Source organism: Felis catus, chromosome A3 (assembly GCF_018350175.1).
Source record: "Felis catus isolate Fca126 chromosome A3, F.catus_Fca126_mat1.0, whole genome shotgun sequence".
NCBI classification, from domain to species: Eukaryota; Metazoa; Chordata; class Mammalia; order Carnivora; family Felidae; genus Felis; species Felis catus.
Genome location: NC_058370.1, coordinates 58,116,252 through 58,138,586, shown reverse-complemented (window position 1 = coordinate 58,138,586; position 22,335 = coordinate 58,116,252). Strand labels below are relative to the sequence as shown.

At 45.3% G+C, this 22,335-nt stretch overlaps 1 long non-coding RNA gene across 1 annotated transcript in view; it reads left to right on the top strand.

The window, feature by feature from the left end:
* The window catches only part of LOC123384415, a 29,825-nt gene extending 11,311 nt beyond the window's left edge, over nucleotides 1–18,514 (top strand). The window contains exon 3 of the long non-coding RNA XR_006595466.1: nucleotides 17,022–18,514. This is a non-coding gene — a long non-coding RNA (uncharacterized LOC123384415). The remainder of the gene's footprint in view (nucleotides 1–17,021) is intronic.
* The last annotated feature ends 3,821 nt before the right edge of the window (nucleotides 18,515–22,335 follow it).

The window sequence follows — 22,335 nt, the reverse complement described above, 5'->3', positions numbered from 1 at the left end:
CATGTAAGGGAGACCCAGGTGGGACTGACACCAACATTCATGACGTTCTGGTGAGCACATGGTTTAGGCCATGATGCTGGGACTCTCACGAAAGGAAGGAAGCAAGGAAGGAAGGAAGGAAAATGAAGAAAGGAAGAAAGAAAAAAGAAAAGGAAGGAAGGAAAAGGAAAAAAGAAAAAGAAAAGAAGAAAGAAAGGAAAGAAGGAAGAAGGAAGGAAGGAAACACACAAGCAAAACCCACTAGTTTGTACTGTGGAGAATAGCGTGGTACATGCCTGACACACCAGTGTGCTGTGGGAACGCAGCAGGTGAAAGGCTTGCAGCGTGGTTGTGTGGGCAGGTCGGTGGAGGGCAAGTAGGAAGGGGATGAGGACAGTGCTTGCATCACAGAAGAAAGCGGATTTAGTTCATTCATTCATTCATTCATTCAACAAATACTGACGTTTCCTACCTTAGCCAGCAAGAACAGACTTGTCCACTGCTGTGTGAGAGCTTGTCTCATGATGAAAACAGACGAAGATAACGTAATGAGTATTATAAAGTGTGAGACTGTGGAAGGTGCAGGAAGGAGAGAGTCGTGCTATTGGGAAGGGACAGAGTTAGGGCTGTTCCCTTGCTTAGGGAGGAGTGAGTGGGGTCTTGCCAAGTGGAGGGAGGGAAGGCTGAGCAGTGAGTGGATCTGGAAAGGGATGGCCGAGTTTGGGGAAAGGTGAGTGGTGCTGACATCCCAGAAAGGCAGAGAATAAGCAAGGATTGGGAGAACTATTTCCCAGTTTTGTGCCGGACATTTCTCATGTTCTGAGGCTATGCTAGTTCTAAGCCTCTAAGCTAGTTCTAAGCCTCTAAGCCTCTAAGAACTCTAAGCATGTTCTAAGTTATGCTAGAATAACCTGTTAGGTGAGAATTCCCTTAGTTTGGCTCCCCTGAAGGTGAATTCTGGGACAAAGACTTGGATGCAGGTAGTTTATGGGGGAGGTGATACCAGGAAGCAGGAGGGAGGGAGCCTGGAGAGGGAGGCAGGGAGTAAGGGAAAAACATGCAAAGGGTGATTTATGGAGCTCACCTACTGTGGCCACTGGGGCTCTTGTCCCCAGGATCTCCTGAAAAGCACATAGAAGTTCCCCCATAATGTTTTACCTGAAGGAATGGACACAGATCAGGAGTGAGGGGTCCCTGAGACACCTGCTCAGGTATTATATTCATTCAAAAGGTGAGGGTCAGAAAATTTTAGCCTCTTGCCCACCCCCCCTTTTTTTTATTGCCAGTAAATGACAGAGCAAGGATTTGAACCAAGGTAGTCTGTGCCTGCAAAATTCACACTCTTACCTCCATCATCTGCTAAAATGGATGTTAGCATCAGTGTCGGTATGATATTTTTCTAACAGTCACTAATTCCTCTAGGCCTAAAAGTAATGCTAAGCCTGCTGCCACCACAGTACCTGCATAAGGGGAGTCACGTCACCAGGAGCTAGCGAGGGACGACATGGTGTAATCTACAGAGCACACTACAGGTCATGATCTCATGGTTCATGAGTCTGAACCCCACGTCTGGCTTCGTGCTGACAGTGCTGAACCTGCTTGGGATTCTCTCTCTTTCTCCCTCTCTCTCTCTGCCCCTCCTTGCTCTCTCTCTCTCTCTCTCTCTCAAAATAAATAAATAAACTCTAAAAAAAGAATCTACAGAGCAAACTAGTTGGCCTAACCCAAGCATAAAATAGTGAAAAGGACAAAAATAGGGTCTGTGGTGCATTAAAGATGGTCGGGGAAGAAAAAAAAAAAAAGATGGTCGAAAATTCTTCGCAATTTCGCCCAGCAAAAGTGGCATTTAAATCCCCTCCTTCTAAATTCGGTCTTATCTTAGGGAATTGCTTGACCCATAGGATGAGGCAGAGGCAACTTCCTGGGCCTCTCAAAGTTTGTTCTCAGGTATCTCTACAGCTTACAGCTGGGCGTCTTGACTGGAACGCTTGCTCTTGGTGCTTAGCTGCCATATTAGATGCCTAACCTCGCTGAGGGTGCCATGCTGGAGAGGCCCAGGAAAGCGCTCTAGATGAGATTATTATCTGAGTCTGGCCTCCCAACTGCCCCTGCCAAGATGCCAGATGTATCAGATACCCACCAGACCAGGCCCCTTCCAACAGAGTGCCACCAAGTAACCTCTTTAGGTGCCACATGGAACAGATGAGTCACCCAACCGCCCATCTTCTTGACCTACAAAATTGTAAGATGAAGTAATATACTTGTTATGTTAAGTTTCTAAGTTTTGAAGTAATTTGTTCCTCAGCAGTAGATAACTGGAACCTAGCCACGACTTTCTGTTTCCTGTAGTCACTGAAGCCTTACCCTTTTTAGAAGGACATGTAGCATCTTTACATTTAGGCCCAAATACAGCTGTTTCGACTAAGTTCCAAATATACATATTAGGAAATCATGGGGAAAATTTGGGCACCTCTCTCTTTTCCTCTGTGATCCACATCTGGGATTTGGGATCAAGAATCTGAAGAAACTGTCCCCAAGAGGGGAAAGCATGCTCCATTCTCAGCGTTGAATTTTAAGGGGTGGACCTTAGTCTTCTGAGTCAACCTGCAAACATAAGTCAGATGTATCAGAGGCCATCTGAGGAGGTTTCCATGAGTGGTTAGTAGGTACAGCGATGATTATGGATGAGCTTCCTGAGAGAAAGTAAAGCAGAAAGTACAACAAAAATTTGGGGGAATGCCTGCAGCTGAAGAAGCCAGAAGTCTGAGGTGACTAGCCGGGTGCTCAGAAGATGAGAGGGCTGGTTTGCTGAGCTCACGTCCGGGCTTGAGGAGGACTTCCAGCAGGAAGCAGTGGTGTGCCATGCCACAGTGAGGTCCAGGAGACTGGCCATTCAGATAAGGCTACCATCTTCTCCACCTTATAGGCACCCTCGTCACGGTTCCTTATGTCACACAGGTACTGTTGGAAAAAAGACATCTTCTTTTACCAATTGTGGAACTAATTTATTCAGGTGTCTCACCTCTTTGGGGGCAAAGGCATGACATGGTTTTGAAATTTTTTCAATAACTATAGCCAGTTGTGTCCTGACATACCCATTTTTCTCTGGCCGTGGATCCCCCGAATGACTCATTGGTCCATTTTCATAGCTTTTCAATAATGTTGGGTTATTGGAACAGTCAGGTTCTGATTGTTCATACTTAGTATTGTTCATTAAAAAAAATTAATCTCATGATATATTTCTTCCATTTACCCACTGCTGTGTGGTGTGTGTGTGTGTGTGTGTGTGTGTTGTGTACTGGTGTATATAGTGAGGTCTGTTATCTTACACCCTCTTTGTTTCCCCTGAATGCACACCTCTGGGTTGGTTGGGGCTGGCAGGGGGACAGAGAAAGCCCTCGAAGTTTCCATGGATGCCTGCCCCTGGCCAGGCTGCTCTCTTTTTTCTGCTGGTTGTCACTGCTTTTAGATCTTGTCTTGAACTGGCCTGGGGTCCTTGTGGCGCTTTCCACTAAATGCTGGCTATCTGGAGGTAGGAAGGTACACTGGTTGGTTTCCTGAGGGTCCTGGGGAGGATGGTCTCATTCTACACATTCTCCTGGTTTTTTGTAATAATGTTAGTATCCCCAGTGCCTTGATCTGTTCTGGTTGAAGATCCTCAGCATGGTGGGATCTTCCCATAGCATGCTTCCCATAAAAAGGCAAATCGGGGTTTTTCTGAGCCCTTAGTCAATTCCAGCCATCCTGAAAGGAACTTTCACAAATGTTACCTGATCAATTCCTCTCTCAAGTCCAGAGAGAACAGAGACTGAGAAAGGGAAGTCTGCTCAAGCCACACCCACTGGGATTTTTATCCAGCTCTCTGTCTTCTTGCCTAGTGTATGTAGACCTTGTACACATCTCCACAACCATCACTTGTGCTCTGAGAGCTTCCTTGAGCCTCTTTTTAAAGCTGTGGTGACCCAGGGTTCACATAGTTTTCCAAATACAGCTCAAAGTCGGTTTTAGGCAAACACAGAATGACTGTTTCTGACAGTGGTGGCCTTGCTACCCTTTGACTCAGTGGGGCAATGGGTAAATGTTGCCAAGAACTGGATGCAGTGAATGACCACGTTTCTTCTCAGGGTTATAATCGATAGGTTGACATCTTTATTTTATAAAAATAGTAGAGGTAACATTTCTGGAAGTCATTTTAAGGAAAAGTATAACCGCAAATACTCCCAGAGAATTAGAGCTGTAGATTCCTGTCTACTACTCATTCCTTTGTCAGACCTTCTTGAAGTTCAGTAGCTTGCCATTTTATTATCTGGAAGAATGTATCAGACCAGGGAGATGATGTGGTGGCTGATTAAGCACCAGGCTAGCCTGGGTTCAAATCCTAGCACAGCTAATTGCTCACTGTGTGACATTGGACTGACTCCTTAAAATCCCTCATTTTGGATCACGTTGAAGTATTCATTTATCTTGAAAGTTGGTTTTGGTCACTGGGTTTCCTGTTTAGCTTGATAAATGCCTCGTTTTCTACTGGCTGTATTTTGAAGTCATTAGGTTAGATTTGGGGTAGGTCTAAAGTGTGACCAGAAACCAGATGAGATGCTAACTTCCGGATAAGACAATTTATCAAACCTGGGATTTCCACTTGGGCAAGTCAAGAATGGGCACCATAAGCTTGTACCTTACATTACCATAAGGTAATTTAAATCATATTTACTGAACATACTATAACATACTAGTCACTTGATGTTTGCATGGGGCAAGGACAATGAAATGGCTATTTAAATATAATTAAAGAAATGCAGAGAAGTCATTCATAAAGAGGAGGCACACACTAAAATCCTAAAAGGTTCAAGTAGGGTTGGGGTTAATATTTCCACATCAATAACTGCATATCTACAAGATAGTTTTTAATGGTATGAATTATATTCTTTTGTGTCAACATCATAAAAATTATTTAACAAATCTCTACCATAGGGCATTAAGTTGCTTCTAGTTTTTAATTATTATAAACACTGCTACAATAAGCATCCTTGACTCTGCTGACACTTATCTAATTAGCTCCTTATGGTAAATTCCCAGGAATGAACCTGCTGAGTCCAAGAGATGTGCATTTCAAGGGATTTAAGTAAAATACCCTCAGAAAGGTATTGCATGCTTACATTTTCACCAGCAGTGATGGAGATGCCCGGGTGTCTCTGTTCTTGACATTGCCAGGAATATATTTTTCTTCTGGAGAAATTCAAGACCAATGAACCACTAAGCCCAGGAAGCAGAATTCACTGAAAAGCACTTGCTTTTCACAATGCACACTTTGAACACAGAAGTAGATAACATTCTTATTTCCCCTCAGTTTCTGGTGTTTCCTTTTTCACATCGAGTGTGTGGATGGAATGTGCCCAAAGTTTGGAATCAGCTATTTAATGGCTGTGGCTATGATGTCATTTGGTGCTGCCAACCCACAGAGAATCCTCAGCCTATGAGTTTAGAATCAGGCTCCATTTGACTGAGCAGGGGGCGGGGAGAGGGTGCTTGGAACATGGCTCTGAGGGGATGCTGTCGTGGGTTTCTGTGAGCCTTGCCTGCCCAGATGGTCAGGGCTTGGGCAGACAGGTCATTCTAGAGTCAACTTTTCAGGATCTTAGCAACAAAGAGGCAGTTAAGCAACACCTGACCAGGGACAGCTCTCAAATCTTGGAAGAACCCAAGTGCAGATTATTGATTTTAATTGAAACACTAATTTAAAAATTATTTCTGGTAGAAATTTCTATAGCAAACATTCACTGAGAGTGGTTGACCAGATGTCTGTAAGATGAAGTATTAGAGATACCAGAGATGAAAGATTTTATTTGTTTTTGCCTTTCTACAACACTCTTTGCTCTGAGATCTGTTTTTCCTATGATCTCTTCCTTGTACCCTAATTAATTTTATATTTAAAAAAGATCTGGCCACAAATTGTAGCCTCAGAATTGTCCTTCACCTCTGGCTGTCCCATCTCCTTCCCAGACCTTTCCAGAATGTATCAGACCAGGGAGATGATGTGGTGGCTAATTAAGCACCAGGCTAGCCTGGGTTCAAATCCTGGCACAGCTAATTGCTCACTATGTGACATTGGACAGACTCCTTAAAATCTCTATAAGCTAGGAGGATAATGCCTATCTCATAAAGTGACTTTAGAGATTAAATTGAACGGGGTAAAATAATATTGACTGTCTGTCACAGAATAAATACTGCTTAAATTGTCATTATCATCAGATGACATTGATGATGATTTCCAACTCCCAGTCTCTTTGAGCCTAGGTTCTAGAGGTTATTGGATTACAGGGGTTTCTCTGTTTGTTGGTTGATTTCCTAGATTACTGGGGAGTTCTAATTCCCTTTGTCTCTTCCCACGTGCTGCCTGGCCTGAAGTCTCCTTCCGGGCACAGGACTGTCACAGGAGACACTGATATGTGCCACCCAGACCCAAACCTTGCTTGTGATAATCCCAGCAACTCATTGCAAACTGAGAGTGGTATTTACACGCTGAACAAATCAGGGCAGGTGTATGAGGGCAGGCTCAGTGGTTGAGACTGAACAGCCTTGAGAATACAAATCTGTAAAACTATTAAAACAAGATACCTTTATTTTGTATTAAAAATTTTTTAAATGTTTATTTTTGAGAGAGAGAGTGCGAGCAGGGGAGGGGCAGAGAGAGAGGGAGACACAGAATCTGAAGCAGGCTCCAGGCTCTGAGCTGTCAGCACAGAGTCCGAGGAGGGGCTTGAAATCACAAACTGAGTTCATGACCTGAGCCGAAGTTGCACACTTAACTGAGCCACCCAGGCACCCCAAAACAAGATAAATTTAGATTGAAAATGGGCTTTTTCCACCTGTTTCTGGAACAAGAGAAGCAGGGCATGCCCAGGGATGCATGGAAATTTACAAGAAAATAATACATGACCCCACAGAGCAGGGAGTAACCTCATGGAACATGTTGTCCCCAGAGGTGGCACAAACTGAAGAGGGGGTTTTGCCAAAGATCTAGAAGTCGTAGAGAGAGTGTCATAGCAACGTGTGCCCAGAAATCAGTGGGAACATCCTGAACCTTTTGAGGTTGGCCTCAGGGAAAACAGTCACCCCAGTGTCTCAGCCTTGTGCTCTGCAGACAAGCCCTCCTCAGGCCACTTCACCTTGTCCCTGAGCATCTCCTTCCTCTTGGAACCTTGGTCCCAGGTGGTGAACTCCCTCATTTTTGGTTTTCTCTTCTTTCCTAGAGTCTGGCTATGGGCAAGAAAATCATGAGCTCATACTTTTATATAGTCTATACTGAACCCAATTCATTCTTCCAACATGGGATGGGCAGGGAAGCTCTTATGCACCCATTTAATTGAGGTTTGACTACATCAGTGGACTTATGTCCCCAACTCCTCAGTTTCTTCTCATTTTACCATGAGTTTTATCTTGAGGTGTACTGAGATTTTACTTACTGATGAGGTTCATAGTTCTCCATTGTACAGAGCATTTACCTTCAAACAGGTGTCTTCATTGACCGCTGCTGGTCGAGTTTTTGACAACATGATGTGGTCATGAGAGAGAGATATGGGGGAATTTTCTTAAGCCCCTCAGATCACAAGACTGTTTACTCACCTTGTAGGTGGTTTAGGTGATAAATTGCAATGGCAGATCATGGGGTAGGTCAAGTAAAAGTAGATGTTACCATGGAAATTTCCCCATCCTCCTACATATTATTATTGTTATTATTATTATTATTATTATTATTTTAAGTTTATTTATTTATTTTGAGAGAGTGTGGGGGAGGGGCAAGAGAGAGAGGGAGAGAGAGAATTCCAAGCAGTCTTTGACTGACAGTGTAGAGCCTGATGTGGGTCTCAAACTCACAAACCGTGAGATCATGACCTGAACCGAAATCAAGACTGGATGCTTAACTGACTGAGCCACCCAGGTGCCCCCCACCCACCATATATTATTAAAAGTTTTTTTTTTCTTTTTGGTAGCATCAAATAGCAATAAAATGTTTGAGACAGCTGGACTACATTCTGAATGTGAATTCCAGGTTCTTGAAGGAGTGAAAACTGATCTGCTTACTCTAGGGAGACAAAATGAAGATGCTGAAGGAAGTGGTTTCCGTGCATTTCTTTGCACTTAAGTCATTGGACTTAAAGGAAACTGCAGTATGTCTACCTGGCAGGAGAATTCTGCCAAAGACACTCTTATGAGGTTGCTTGCTTGCTTTATTTATTTATTTATTATAAGTTTTTATTTATTTAAGTGATCTCTACACCCATTGTGGGGCTCGCACTCACAACCCCAAGATCAAGAGTTGCACGCTTTTCCTACTGAGTCAGCCAGGGGCCGCTAGGCTGCTTTGAAACTGGGTTTGATTTTAATAGTAGTAAAGGCACAGATGTGCGTGCTTATTTTAGTTATTAGTTTGGGCATTGTTTTATTGCATGATGTAGGTTTCCAAGAGCAGAACTCCCGTGACATTTCCCCATGGAAAAAGGGGTTTGACTTAAGATGGCTCAATTTTCGGTCATTGTTCGGGAAGCCAATGAAATGGTGAGGAGGCGGTTGCTAGCAGCGTTTGCCAGTGGTGTGGCTGAGGAGGGTGTTTTGGCCAGCTCTGCAGAACTTCAGCTACTGCTTTGTCAATTAGTGTGGTCAGGAGGTGATCTGGTGGTGACCGCTGCCTCTAGTCCGGGGCTCTGTGTCCTGCCTCTGTGGCCCTGCTGCACTTGATGGAGGGGTGTTTCCAAATCCTCTTGGTAGGAGAAGTAACTTCCTGAATAGTGTCCAAGCCAAAACGGATTTTTCCCCATCTGGTGAAATACCCAGTGCCATGACACCCGCCTATTGCAGGTAACATCTAAATGCCCTTTGTCACAGCCAGGGTTCAGGGAGTTCGTATTTAAGCCCGTTTAGTCCAAGTTTAGGCACTGCCAGCTGGGGCTGTGTTCTGCAGACGTGAATGAACATGGAAGGTGTCCCTGAAGAACTTGGCAGGTGATGACTGTATGAAAGGCGTGTGGGCCTGGTGGAGTCTGACCAATACAAACAGTCCTGGCTGTGCCTGCGACAACTTTTACAGATGGAGATTATTTGGGGGCAAGGACCAGAGTGATCACATGTACTTGCTGACTTGTGGAAGAGAAGTGTACCGGCATATATACTGAGGCTGTCTCAGTCTGGAATGTTTCTGAAAGGATGCATTAAAGAATGGTAAGTGTAGTTTCTCTGGGAAGGCCAGACGTTTTCGGATGCGAAGGCCGCTACATTTTGAAGCATTGTTTGACCCAAGGCACATATTCCTTTTCCATTCCATTTACCAAACTGACTCTCTCGAGCTACTAGGGCTAACTGTGTGATCTTAGCCACATATCACCAAACATTGCTGAATTTCATGTTTCTTATTTGAAAAACAAAGGATTTGAGTTAGAGGCCTTTTAACATCTTTTCTAGCTCCTTCTGAGGGATAATTTTAAGTCTGAAGTACTTTAGGAAGTAGGTTGTACCTAGAAGCAATTTTCCATCTGAGATGTTTAAGTTGGCCACGACGCCTGCACCGTGTTTTGAAACCCGGCCAACCTTGCTCCACAGAGAGCCAGGACAATGGAGATGTTTAAGATCAATCGCACATGCCCTCTGCCTCCTAACGTGACCAGAAAGGGAGAGTGTATATCACTTCCAGTAGATCCAATAGATGCAACAGATCTTCCTGTGTGTGTGGATGGGTGGGACTATTTGAACCCTTTTAAGTCAAGCCAAAAACTGGGATTCAGGCCAACAGCCTGAGGAAGCCAGTAGCCTATTTGATCGGGATGTGTGAAGTCTTCTGGGATCTTCCATCAAATGGCCTTGTTTTCAGAAGCTTTCCTTTTGCTGTTCATTGATACCAACGAGCGCTTTGAAAGCCACGGTTGAACGATAGCTGGCTGGCATTCTCTAAAAAACGCTTCCAGAATAGAAGTATTCATGCTTTGCTAAAGCCAAGAAGCTTAAATAAATAGTGATTTCTTCCTTCAGTGGGGGCCTTTAATAGACTGAAGGTTACCATTAACATTTAGTTGAGGCAAACTGATAAAATGGGTCACTTACAGGAAGGGTGTTCTGATTAAGGCAAAGCTTGGTCTTTCTAAGAGTGTGTCCCTGGGTGACTGATTTAGTGTACATTGAAGGACCTGGCTGGTGGCTCAGGAAAGACTTTACTTAGGACCACTGCCCTTATGTGAGTGAAGCCACTGAGGTCTTCAGGAGGGTTCACACTGGAGCCAGAAACTTCGTTTTGTTGGTGCTAAGGGATAGATTCATTCTAACCAAATTTAAAAAGCTATTGCATTCCTGAATGTCCATTTGCCCACTATAGCTGGCATCTCCCTTCCCAGTGATTTATGGAGGTAACTGGGGGTCTGATTTTGGGATCTGAAGGCCTCATAAAATCAATGCCACCAGTAATACAGGTAGAATTTTTCTGATGGAATTTTCAAGCAGTATACTACTGCCATTAAGAGCATGGCTTCTAGACCCAGACTGGCCAGAACTGAGTCTCAGCCCCTATTATATTGGTGACATTGGAGAGGTTTCCTTAAGCGCTTTCTCTGCTTCTGTTTCCCTACCTATGAAATTGGTATCATTTCATCAGATAATTTCAAAGTTTGGTGTGACGATGAGATATGGCACCTAGAACAATGCCCGGCACATAGGAGGCAAAGGAGTGTTAATGGCCGTCATCATCTAGAGCAGGGGTCAGCAAATTCTTTCTGTGAAGAGTCAGATAGTAAATATTTCAGGCTTTGCTGGCCACACAGTGTCTATCTCAACCACTCAATTCTGCTATTATAGCACAAAAGCAGCCATAGACAGCATGTAAAAAAGTGGACATGGTTGTGTTCCAGTAAAACTTTATTCATGAAAACATGGAGTGGGCAGGATTTTGTCCTTGGGCTGGGGTCTACTGACCCCTCATTTATAGAATTCCTGTGATACTGGAGCACCACGTGATTACTGAATGTGGGCAAGGGACCAAGAAGAGGATTGTTTAGCCTTTATCCTTAAAGTAATAACTCTCCAACCCTTTGGGAGGTTGGAAGAGGTAGATAGGGAGACCGAGGCATTCATTCTCATAGTGTGAAGTTAGCAAAATCTGATTCCCTTAACCATGACTTCAGTGCTTTCCCCCAACCCTGAGCAGCTCAGTGCTCACATGGATGGCAAGAATCCATCATGTTTGTTTGCAAAGGGATGAGGGACATAAAATCCTACCCAAGGACCAGCTTCCAGTGGGGGATATTGAAGGATCATGAAAAATGGAATCTCCATTAAAAGAGACCTTAGTGGTCAATCATCAGATGCTTCTATTCCCTCAACTACATCCTGTCCAAGGAGAAGTGTGGAGTAAATCCTCAGCTGGCATTGACCAAGAGCATCCTCCAGCAATAGCATCCATAATGGCTGAGGTCAGAACTGCCCTCAGATTTGTAAGAGGTCCCTGCCCTGGGCCCCACACTTTAGAGAAATAAGCAACAAATCCTCAAGTCTTCCTTTTAAATTTAATTTCAGTCTCCTAAGAAATTTTTTTGTAAGTTTGGCCAAGACCTGAGCAAAAAGGGATTATGGAAGAAAGTTGCTTGAGGACTCTTCTGAGCCTGAGGTGGCAGGGCGGGAGCACTGAGTTTGTGTGGGAATAGGAGAAAATCACAGGTCTGCTCTGAAGACCAGGAGAAAGCTGCTGCTTTTGTTTACAGTTGGCTGCCACCAATCGCTAAAAGTAGATGTCTAGGCAGGAGCTGGGTTCCCTGAATAATTATATTTTCTTCCTCCCTTTGGCTGAGAGGATGTGGTTTTGGAACTGCCTAGAAATCCTGAGTCAGAAAAGTAAGGTGTGGTGTGGTGGGGATGGTGGGGAATCCCCTATAGTTTTAGGGTCAGGGGACCAACTGGTTGCTGGCCATAGGCCCGGGACACAAATAGGTAGAAATTCAGACATAACATTTCTAGGTGTATATTAAATACCATAGAAATGTCCAGACACATAGTTATGTGGTCCCTGTTTGTAGTCTCATTTTATTTTTTTTTCAACGTTTTTTTTTTATTTATTTATTTTTGGGACAGAGAGAGACAGAGCATGAACGAGGGAGGGGCAGAGAGAGAGGGAGACACAGAATCAGAAACAGGCTCCAGGCTCCGAGCCATCAGCCCAGAGCCTGACACAGGGCTCAAACTCACGGACCGCGAGATCGTGACCTGGCTGAAGTCGGACGCTTAACCGACTGTGCCACCCAGGCGCCCCTGTAGTCTCATTTTAAACCTCAGAAATGTTAGGAGCGAGCCTAGCCAAATTCACAGCACCTTGTGTTCCTGGGTCATCTGGTTTTCCTGGTTTGGCTCCTGAACACGTCCCTTCTAGATATGTAATCAACACATACTTAACTTTAGTCAAAGCTCCCCTGGCTGGCATACACTCCTTTCCCTTAAAGTACCTTTCATGCATCAAATTTTACCCATTTTATGCAGATCAAAGTAAACCCCAAATCACCAGAGTTCTAGTTCAGTACAGTAAAACCTTGGTTTGCGAGCATAATTCGTTCTGGAAACCGAAACAGTGCTTGTAATTCAAAGCACTCGTACATGAAAGCAAATTTCAAGCACCATTGGCTCACTTGTGATCCTGTGACATTCAATGTCACATACTACTTGTATTGCAAAACATCGCTCGCTTATTAAGTTAAAGTTTATTAGAAATGTTGCTTGTCTTGCAGAACACTCACAGAACAAGTTACTTGCAATCCAAAGTTTTACTGTACCGTTATTATGTGTGTGTGTAGGAGAAAGAGAGAATACACACACGTGTGTGTGTGTGTATATACATATATATATAAATGTGTACATATACATGTATAATACATGTATACACATAATATGCACACACACATATATTGTTTAGTTTTTTCATTTTGTCTTCCAAAATTGTCTCCTGTATTGTCTGAATATGAGGAGGGCTGGGGTAGTGCATACATGGGCCATTTATTTGCCACTCTCAACTATTCAGTTAATAGAGTTAAGAGTTTGGAATGGAATGAAAAATACCTTTTCTAAAAGAGACACTGCATTAGTTATCCACTGCTGTTTAATAGATTTTCCTTGTTTGAACAATGACAACTATTTATTAGCTCACAGTCTCTGAGGGCCAGCAATTCAGGAGTGTTGGCTTGGCTGCTTTCTGGCTCAGGCCTTTCATGAAGTTGCAGTCAAGATGCTGGCCATGGGTGCCGTCATCTGAAGGCTTGACTGGGACTGGAAGTTCCGCTTCCAAGATAACTCATGGCTGATCAGTCGATGCTGGTGGTTGGCAGGGGATCTCAGTTCCTCACCATCTACATGTCCCACAGGGCAGCTTGAGTGTCTTCATAACATGCAGCTGGCTTCCTCTGGAATGTGTGATCCTAAACACCATGGTGGAAGCTACATGCCTTTTATGACCTAGCTTAGGGGTCACCTACTGTTATTTCTGTAGGCCAGTCCTGATTTAATAGTTAAGGTAGAAGGGCATAGATACTAGTTAAAGTGAGGATCATCTGGGGAGGGTCATATTGGAGGCTGGCTACTGCTGATGCTATAACATCCCTGTGTAAGATGCAGCACCTTACTGAATTGGCCCTATCCCAGCCCTATTTTTGCAAACATTGCTCTCTCTGTCCTCTGTATGCCCTGGGCCTACAGATGTTGCCATCACCTGGTTCAGCTATACCTCCTCACTGATGCCTAAAGAAGTCCTTGGGCTCAGGACTTCATAAGAAACACAAAAAGTATTTGATAACCACATCCAGAGCGTCAAAAGTCCACGTGAATATGAATAGCGCCCAAATGTATGCACAGTATCATCCTGACATTAACCACTGATACTTGCCCATTAAAGAACTGGCCACAGTCTCTGCCCTAGAGAGCGATGGTGATGTGTCTGTCCTACCCCTGGTCCTCTTCACTGGTTAACCTTCGACAGCTTCTGCATTCCGCATGATCCGCTCCATTTTTCAATTTTAATTCATCTGACACAGCAGAGATTCTCTGTATTGCTAAGGATCATCTTTAAAGGACTGGGTCCTACCAACAGAATCCTATGGGTTCCACTAACTGTGTTTCTAGTGTTCTAGATCCTTCTGTTCTCATGCACTCAGTCACTCATTTTATTTATTTAACTGTGACTGTGTGCACACTGTGTGCCGGGGCTGGTGTGGAGCCCTTTGCTCTCTTGTTGGCTTTTGCATGAAAAGTCAAATACCGTAGGCTCAAGCTGGATGCTCCTTCATGAGGGGAGGCTCTTCTAGTGGCTTCTGCAAAGCATCCTTCTACAAAGGGCCAGCGAAAGCTGCCTGCAGCACAGGGGGACCAGATTTGAGAGGGCTCTCGTGTAGGTGGAGAGCAATGTTTTCTGGGCTGATTCTATTGAGTGGACTCTTGGAAGGGCCCTTCATGTTGTTGCATGACTGTCTCCTCCGTTGTTTCTGATGTTCTAACATCCTAGTTACAGATGCTCAAAAGGTTTGTGGTCTTTGTGGAACTTTGCTCCTTTCTTGATTTTTGATCTCTTCCACAAAGGAGAGTTCTCTGGTCTTCTCCAAGAGTATATTTGCCCTCTGATACTTGTTTACCTGGCCTCTCAGTAGAGAGAGGATTCAAATCTGCTCTTTTAAAAAGGGGAGTGGGGGGCGCCTGGGTGGCGCAGTCGGTTAAGCGTCCGACTTCAGCCAGGTCACGATCTTGCGGTCCGTGAGTTCGAGCCCCCCGTCAGGCTCTGGGCTGATGGCTCGGAGCCTGGAGCCTGTTTCCGATTCTGTGTCTCCCTCTCTCTCTGCCCCTCCCCCGTTCATGCTCTGTCTCTCTCTGTCCCCCCAAAAAATAAATAAACGTTGAAAAAAAATTAAAAAAAAAAATAAAAAGGGGAGTGGCTGCCTGAAGCAGGTAGCATTGACTGTACTGTGAAGAGTCCGCTGGAAGAGATTAAGGAGGGGCACCTGGGTGGCTCAGTCAGTTAAGGGCCTGACTCTTGATTTCAGCTCAGGTCATGATCTCACAGTTCGTGAGGTTTAAGCCCCGCATCGGGCTTTGCACTGACAGCACGCAGAAATGGCTTGGAATTCTCTCTCTCCTCTCTCTCTGTCCCCTCCCTGCTTGCATTTGCATATGCACTCTCTCCCTCTCCCTCTCTCTCAAAATAAATAAATAAACTTAAAAAAATTAAAACAAAAAAGAAAGAGATTGAGGAAACAGAAAAATGACACAAAGCAGAAGTAAATACTCAGAAAGAGTGTGCCTCTGGGGACATTCAGAGGCGGGGCAAGCTGCCACACAGGTCTTGGTTAAGAGCCCACACAAGCTCTGGCATGTTCATCACCCTGCATTGGGGGTCGGGCACAGAACATCTGGTCTACTGGAGGAGCCCCACCACTCACAAAGCTCTACATGGGGTCAAGGGACAGGGACTAGGCAACTATGTGAAAATGGATGCTCCCTGCTGAGTGACCTGGATGGACAGGGGAGGCCTCTAGAACTCAGGGGGTGATGGTAGCTTGTTCTTCCCTTCAGCTAACTCAGACCTGCAGAATCAGCTCCCAGCTCAGCTGCTAGCGGGAGAAGATGAGCCTCCAGGCCCATTCAGATTTCTCATTTCATCAAGGCCGTCATCTCTGGGGTGGTTATGAGGGTCTCCTTTGATGAACGGATGGGTCAATTGTGTAGGCTTCTCCTGGGAGGGGATGGTGTGTGCTTGTATGTGTGCGTGTGTGTGAGGGTGGTGGTGACCTGTTGGTCCAGAATCATTAGCTTCCTCCCCAGTGGGAACCCTATGAAGACATGAGAATATCTGAGCGCCGACCTTGCTCCCCGTCTGCCAACGGAAGGAGGGTTTTCTAGGCCCTCCCTGCCAGCACGCAAGGCCGTCTTTATGCCACGCCCCAGAACAGTTTTTTAAGTATCTAATTACCCAAAGAGGGCTCTTTCAAGGGGGAAAACAAATGAACTACTCAGTTCATACATTTAATTCCCTGTTCACCGTAGGTGCATGGGGAAGGGGAAGTGATCGCATGATCAGCACAGGCCACAGGTTTCCCTGCTACTGGGAGGCTCCGTGCATCTGGCCTTTGACAGCACACAGCTCCCCGCGACCCTTTCAGGCTTTCAGATCAGAGAACCTGCTGTCAACCTAACAGGCAGTTGGCTACCCAGCCACATATGATAGGGACAGACAGACCTGACATTTTTTGGCTGCCCACTCTGATCAGGCATCCAGGCAAACACTCTTCACGGGATCATGTCCTCTGACCGCTCACACACTCGGTGTCAATGCTCGGTCATAGACAAGCAGCCGGCTTGACTTAGGGGCTCGGTGAGAGTCTTCTGTTAATCTGGACAGCGAGGTGAGGAATCATTCCCCTACTCTTGTGCGCATGAAGCATACGTGCGGCCCCAAACCACTTCAGGACGGTTCGTCTCCTTTCCTCCTGCCTCACACGCCCTGACCCCTGGTCATCGGAGACTCAGTTCTTTCTCCCAGTACTCCAGAGGACAGCCATTTTGCAGGGCGCTTCCCTTCTGGTCCTGCGGTGATGAGTCCCTTTTTGACACTTGGATTCGACAAGCCCAACCTCTGTAACTTTGTACCCAAAGCCATGATGTAATCGCTGCTTTTCTTTCTGGTTTGCTTCTCGATTGTTCTCAGCTTGGAATCATTTGAGAGACCGCAGCTAATTCAGGCAGAGCACCACCTGAAGGGAATTCTATCAATTTGGCTGGTTTGGGCTTAGCTGCTGTGAGCTATCACCTCCCCCTTCTGGAGGTACTTCGGGGCAGTTGCACTGGGCAAAGGACACCACATCTTCAGTATGAGTCACAGACAGGGATGTGAGCAATGCTAAAAGCTCGATCAGGGATGGGGGTGGAGAGAGGGACAGAGTTTGGGCTACCATTTTATGGGATATGATCTCTTTTGCCTTTCCCTATATATATTTATGTAGATGTAAATGTAAAAATGAAAAAATATCCCTTTTTTACAGGTACAGCAAATGTCTCCAGAGTCTGGGGGAGCTGGGGTCAGGCAGAGCCCCTGCGAGTCTACACATCTATCACCCTGCAGGATTAACCATGAACGGGAGGTCCTGCCATTGGGCACCAGGTGGAAGACAAGCATGTGGGAAGGTAGAAAAGTTCAAGAGGCGGAGTGCTCTGGCAGGTGAGTGAGATCTGGGTTTGGGGCTGAGCTTTGTGACCAGGTGTGGCTGTGTGACCTTGAACAATCACTTCCCCTCTCTGGGTCTCAATTTTCCCCTCTGTAAAATAAGCATCCCTTAGTGACCCACGAGTTCCTTGCAGAACATTCCTTGACTTACAGTCATGGAGCAATAGGATCTTCAGACTCTTGTCATGGGCCATGGGTCATCCCAGTAGCCCAAGTGTCACAGCACCGGGGAGGATGATCACGTGGCCTTGGCTCTATTCTGACATGCAAAGGTGAGGATGGCAATGATTCGGGGCTGATACACTTACCAAGTGTATTTTCTTCATCATTTCTAAATGAGACCCACGGCGAATGGAGCTGGGGACACCCCACTGGGGTGTCTCATTCCAGCTTCTCCCTTGAATAGTTCTCTGACCTTGGGCAAGAATGATTATGTTTGCCCTCTGGGGTTTCTCTAGCAGAATATGTCTCTCGCTGGGTCAGAGTCTGGACGGTGCCTGTGGCAGCGTCTGCCTCGTGTCATCGTTCACGCTTGTGATGGTGACAGATCTCAAGGACTCCGTAGTGAACGAGGGTGACAGAAGAATCCCGGCCCACCGGCAACAGTAGACTAGAATTCAGAGCCATAGTTTCACAGGCGTTTTATTATTAAAACATCTTAGTGAATGCAAAGTAGCAAATTGATTTTCCAGCAAAACATTTGATTTTAGTTTCTTGGACGTGTTTTTATAGCTTAACAGCAATAAACATTTTTCTCTTCTTGAATTGAACGGTTGAGTGGGTCCACTGAGCATTCTGTGTTTTGGAAATGTTTCCTTTGGATGGCATTCAGAGCAGCAAAATCCTATTATACATCCCAATTTGGAAAGCCCCTGTTTGACTACTTTTGACCAAGGATTAACTTTGCATTTGTATTGAATGAGCAGGCAACTTCCCTCACTGACATGTTTATAAAGATAATATTTCAAGATTTCTAAGTTACATGTTTTTCACTTAGGTCATTTTTGTTTTCTTTTTGAATCATAGTCAAAATATACAAATGAATAAAAATATAAAGCTTTTACATATAATCTCACTCATAACTAAGTTCTTTTATTAGTAATTTTTTTTTTATATGAACAGCTTTTATTAGGTAGTGATACAAGTATGCCCAATGCCTCTGGAAATGCCCCAAACTTCTCTTGAGAAAGATCTATTAGTAGTTTGTTTGTTTGTTTGTTTTATTTGCAAGTGACAACTTATCTCAAAATAGCATATGAGAGAGGGAGGGGGAGAGAGGAAGAGAAGAGAGAGAGAGTCTATTGGTTCAAAAGACAGTGAAGTTAAGTAAAACCCAGGAACAGAATAGCATCAGGCATGATGCACCAGGCATGAATCCAGGGGCCATCAGGATGCCTTATCTTTGTCTCTTGAATGTGTTCCCTGAATGTAGGCATATCAGCCACGGGTAGCTCAAGGTGTACATTATATTTGCACAGCAATTCACATGAGAAAAGATCATTTTCTATGATATTTCTGTTCAGCTATGTCCTATGATCCTCTCTGGACTAGTCACTGTGGTCATGAGCATGATATAATCTGATTGATCAGGCCTGAGTCACATGTTCTCATTCTTTCCACAGCTCATAAAGTGTTCTTCTTTGTATCAGTTTCCTTATTTCTTAACGTAGTGAGAAGAATATTCTTCTGGTTTGTTTCCGAAGCCTGTCATGTAGGTACATTGTTTGGTGATTACTTTCCATCATGTACTTGTTTCTCTGGGACTGTAGCATTGTGCTATGATTACAGGTGGGTATAGACACATGTGGGGTCAATAAGCTGTTTGGCTGGTCATAAACTCAGGCAGGCCCTGAATCTGGTCCCCACTTCCTCCTCCTCTAAGGATATCTGGAGAGCTTTCTCCCTTCCTGAGATTTTTAGTCCCTATGGTGAATTGCATCCAGAGCCCAAAGTAGAAAGTTAGGTCAAAATAAAAAGCTTGGACTTGATTCTTGAAGACTCACAAAGCCTTACAGTGTGTCTCTTATTGGCCCAAATCAAGGGCTGTTGTGTTCCTATGAAACGTGGTGGTCATTTGCATCATGTAACTTCTGTTGGGCATCATACTGTTCAGATGAATGGTTTGTCCGATACAGCAGCTGTAGTGGAAAGTGATTCTTTTTCCTCTTCAGAAATGAGGGTGTGGAATCACCAGGGACACCTCCCTTGCTAGGAAAGCCCCTTGAGAACTGAAATGAGTTACCAGTTTCTCAGGGCTATGCGGAGAAGTCAGAGAATTGGTATTAATCAAAATTCCCCTTTTTTGTGAGGTTTTCCTTCCAGACCCGGAAACAAATGACTGGGAGAAAATGAATAACATGATACCTTAGCTATCGAAAGGCTTCAAATGATCCCACATGCACTGCTTCACTTTGAGAGACAGATAGATGAGCTTACACTGGGTTTGTAGGTGGAGAGGCCGAGGTGTCACCTGACCCTCTTGTCCAATGTCACATGCTGACTGGGGCCCCGCTGGAACCCTGACTCCTTCTCTGCGTCTCCCAACCTCAGACACAGGTGCACACAGCTTCAGTTGTAAATTTGGGGTCAGTTATTTTCATATCCTGCTTAGGAAACCAGACTCCCCTCATCCCCCTACCATAAACTCACCTGACCAAAAGGAGTTGCAGTTTTCCTTGCTTGCACAGGCCTCATAACCTCTCTACAGATCTTCTATGCCACGTTCCCTTGTGTACTCCAGAAAAAATAATCACTCCCCCTGTTATCAAATGTCCTTTGACCTTTTTTCAAGTACACATGACCTGTTTTCCTTCTCAAACAGCTCTTTGAAGTTTGTTTGCTTCTGAGGGCAAGGCCTTCCCTCCCCTGTGGGTCAAGAGCAATTACTGGAAGGTCGGTGGGAGGGGGTTCTTGGCTTCGGGTATACATAAATGTGCATCTATGAGCAGCTTGGTGTTTAATGTTCGGGAACTGGAGCCCTGGGGTCAGAAGAAAATGTACAGGACATCTCAAAACATGGAAGGAAAATGCGGTGCTACTCTGGCTGAAGTCAGGGAGGGAAGGCAAGAGCCTGTGTGCCTCCAAAGCACATCAAGGAACCCTAGGGTTCCTCTGAGCACAGAGGAGTCTCTGTAAGAAGTTCTGCTTGTAAAAGCCCGTAAGGCCCATGGTGGTGGGGGGGGGGGTTACCATCAAAGATCTGCCCCTCGCCAGGGTCCTTCCAGGAATATGCATTGGCTGCACATGCCAGCAGATTCCCTTTCCTTCCATCACTTTCTACCCACCAGCTAAGAGGGTAGGTGTCAGGGTAATCAGAAGATTACGACTTGACCCCTTTCCTCAAAGGACTTATCATAGCGTTCCATGCATATTTGATGAATAGATGGGAGAACTCCCCTTCTTGAGGGATACAGAAGCCAAAAAGTATGCCGAGAGTCCAATCCTCAGTAAGAGACACATTTGACATTGCACCCAGAACATACGTCCATATAGAGGGTGCAACTGAAAACCTGGGTATATTCCATTCTCTTTCTTGTATTAAAAAAAAATGCCAGGAGTGATCCACTAAAGTGTTTTCCTAACCCATTAACGGGGTCCTGCTCTGGAGAATGCCGGTGAGGGTGTGCTCACTGATCACACCCCACAACTCACAACTGCGTTACATTTAGGCTTCTCCTGCTGCGTCAAGGGTCGGCAAACTGCGGCCCTCAGGCCAAGTGTCACCTATCACCTGTATTTGTATGGCTCTGGGGGTAACTGGTGAGCACTGTGAAGCCAAGGTGATGTGTCCTCCCCTACCCTGTTCCCCACTCTACTCCCAATGTGGTTGGGCACTGCCCAGTCTGGGAGCTGGAGCCTCAGTGACCTCTCTTCTAGGGGGCTGCCTGAGTGCAGGAGGAGAGGGTGTGGGGTCTCAGAAGGGTCTCCGTCGCTTTCAACTCCCCCACCGCACTGATCTGACGCACAGGTTGCTCTTCCCGAGACTGTCTCCAACAGACACATCTGGGCCCAAACACGTGCCTGCCTTCCGGAACAAATATATATTTGCTTCCTGGCCCACAACGTCTAAAATACTTACCATCTGGTATTTAATAGGAAAAGTTTGCCCAACACAGTGCTATCTGGTGATTGGCTGCGCATGACACAATCCTATAAAAACTCATCCACTTTTAATAACAGGAAGCGGTAGTATTAGCTATCGCCTATTGAGGCTCAGAAAGGTTAAGTAACTTGCCAAAGGTCACACAGCTAGTAAGTGGCAGACGGGGACTCTGCGGTGATGGTTTGGCAGGAGAAGAGAGTGAACCATGGAACTGATCCTCTGCCATGCTGACAGCGTGTTGGCACCCCAGCTTCAGATCTCCAGGGACCACCCTAGCCCCAGAACTGCAGGGCAGCTGTCTTCTGCCTCTCCTCAGGAGCCCCACTCTGGGGTGGCTGCCAATGCTTCTTTTTAATTATCATGGTCCTGCATCAGGACACTGTGGCCAGAGCCTCCTTTCTGTTCGACATTTTCTTTCCTGTGTGGCTTCCCAGATTCGGGGGTTCCTCTGTGACTTGGCTAACTCCCCTCCGGAAACTTAGGTTTCCTCTTAAACATCACCTTGTGGTTCAGGGAGGAGACCACTCTTTCTAAAGCAGCGCCCTGCTCAATCTCTGGTGCGTCAGACTTGACAAGCCCCCTGCCTCTTGTCTACCCTGACTCATCCTTCCGGAGCAAGCACATCTCACTTACTGGGCATCATCCAGGAATGTGCTCTTAAGTGCATTTTCCAGGAATCAGAGCTCACTGCTCTGAACACCCAGTTTTGGAAATTTGTAACTATTTTGCATGTCTATCTTTGTAAAATAAATTACACGGTGTCTTGGGTTCTTAAGCAGAACTCATCGTGCACATTTGATCGTTGCCTGAAAACTTAGTAGACCCATTAAAAGCATGAGTTATTGTCCGGGCTGTGGCAGAGAGGCAGCAGAAGGTGGTGAATTGCCTGACTTTGAGAGAGTTACATAAAATCTTGAAGTTTCTGTTTCTTTCTCTGTGAAATGAGGATGATACTATGACTGACCCGGTAGAATCAGGTGAAGCGGGGTGGAATGAGATAAAATTCTCGTAAAGCCTTTGGCAAAGTGAT